The sequence below is a fragment of the Macrobrachium rosenbergii genome, chromosome 59 (genome assembly GCF_040412425.1).
Source record: "Macrobrachium rosenbergii isolate ZJJX-2024 chromosome 59, ASM4041242v1, whole genome shotgun sequence".
In the NCBI taxonomy this organism is placed as follows: Eukaryota; Metazoa; Arthropoda; class Malacostraca; order Decapoda; family Palaemonidae; genus Macrobrachium; species Macrobrachium rosenbergii.
In genome coordinates this window covers 24,714,591-24,717,113 of record NC_089799.1, presented here as the reverse complement: position 1 = coordinate 24,717,113, position 2,523 = coordinate 24,714,591, and positions in this window count along the sequence as shown.

Here is a 2,523-nt window from a genome sequence, read left to right as displayed (position 1 = left end):
TGATCAATGTAGGCGGTTGATCAGTCTTAACAAAGTGAAATAGCAAATGCATAACAGTATAGAGAATCTAGGTGAACTATAAGGATACAACAGCCTCTCTCCGATTATCCGTGACCTTACCTACTTTTGTTTTTGTTTCTTTGCCTTTTGTGGTTTCACAGTGACATGCATCACACCATCGACGTTTGTGCTCATCACTACGCAGATGTTGAAGTCTTCAGACAAGACGCAATTCTCCTTCGAAGATCGGCAGGACTTGGGTGTCTTGCGCTTCTCAGAGTCCGCGACACTCCCGATTTTCAGATATTTTTTGGTCTTCTGCGTAAGTGCCCCTTGCGGTAAATTGGCGTGTTTGCCGATTCCAAATTGACTGTCGCCAATCAACGGGACGTCCCAGAGCATGATAACTTTGTCCTGTAACTCGTTTACCACCCAGAAGACTAATCCTGACGTTCCCTCAGGGAACAAATCCCGCTTATGGCCAGCAGTGTCTGTTTTGTTGGAGGGCTTCACACTGACTGGTGAGATAGATATCTTCCTTTGTATAACAAACGCCATTTGGGTTAGCCGTTAAGTTGCTATCCACCTCCACATGAAATGTCCTGATATAGTTCCTGTGTGCCAAGGGGGAAATGGCCTTCGCTGAAGAGCCCTTGATTCTGGCGACAGACCCAAAAGCCTTGACGTCTATCTGGAAGTTTGCAGCCCGTGCATGAACCGTTACAGACTTCTGAAGCTGACGGGTCAGAGCTACTTTCATTACGTTATACATCGTCGTGAACTTTCAGTCCTTCCTAGTAACTGGTCAAAAAGCCTGTTGGGGTAAATAAGAGGTCATAAGGATATTTGCTAAGGACTGGCTTTCTAAAATATGTCAGAGTACAAGTGAATATAACAGACCTCTAGCATCAGTTTTTGTATCGATTTGTATATACAGATGTATACAAATGTACAGATGCGTGGTTTTTAAGGCTCTTATTCCTGATAATTGTTGCATTCGAGTAATAATACATATTAGAGTGAAAGGACCCCACATACATTAATTTTCTCTGAAACAACTGTATTTTAATGCCCGTTAGACTGAGAACAATTTTCTGCTCGTATCTGTTCTGTTGCTGTATTTTTTCTCCGTTCTACTGTGAACTAGTTATAGTCTCTCCTTAATGTAAAAAAATAAGACCCTTTCTTTTCTTTGACAGTGACTGACCTATTACACCACCCCACGAAAAAAATCTTAAACATCTTCATTTTTTTTTAAACAATAATTCCAACTATTATAGTTTAGCAAGTTTATTGAGAGTTTGTAACCAATTTTACATAATTTATAATTACCAAACTATCAGCACGAAGATGAATGAGTGCAAGATGAACACTGAAAGGTAAACAGACATCAAGACCTTTACTCAGGATTTCGGTTCGTTGTAACCTTCCTACTCGGAATAACTGAGAGAAACGTCATTCAGGTCTTCGACATCGTTGAATGGAAGCGATGAAAGTAACCATAAAGAATTTTTGGTTCTATAAGAGTGTGCTTTATTCTTAAGCATCAATGTGTAAATCAGCGGTTTTTTTTTTTTACCAGACATTTACCATTAAATTGCTACATCCTGTGTACCACCACGACCCATTGAAAATGCGTTAGAAAGACAGATATCGCTACAAGAGAACGTTGATGGTTTCCATGTCTATCGCAAGGGAACTACGGCCACTGAAGCTATACAAGTACCGTTACTCAGAAACCAAATCCAAACATACGAGCAAGAGTTGGATCACATCCTCCCCTCCAGCAGAAGGGTGAGGTACGAAAAACAATTATACATCCCATATATAAACTCAGTAGTTTCTATAACCACATATAACCATTTTCATATAGTAGATTCATGAATATGTCATTTCATCATCGCCTCAACCACCGTGCGGTGTCTTCCCGTAATCTCCAATTCCCTCCATCCACCCGTCTCATAGGTCTAATTCAGGTAGGTCTGTGTCTTCCAACTCTTCTGGAGCCCATTGGAGCCCAGCTGACACTATCAGGTACTATTCTCCTTGGAATAGTGCGAAGGACATGTCCAAGCCATCTCCATTCAACCTTCATCATTATCTAGCTATGGAAATTCTGTCATTTCCTTCATGTTGTTATGTCTAACGCTATCCTGTCATCTGACTCCTAACATTCTTCTTAAAGTTTTACGTTCAAATCGACAACCTTTTAGATATTGTTTAATTTTCATACAATCTGTATAGTAATACAGATTATAACAGACTTATGCATAATCTTACTTTCAAATACAGTGTCACACTATTTGATTTCCAGGTCTTATTCAACTTCCCCATTGTTTGATTTAACTTTGTCCTTCACGCTATTCCACCTCGAAGAGAACCTGTACTGCACATCTCATTGCTTCCATTTTCCCAGATTTATTTTGGTTCCCATCTCTTGAGATAAATGATGCATTCTATTAAGCAAGCTTTGTAAATCTCGTGGTGTTTTACTGATTAAAATAGCATTATCTGTATATTCTA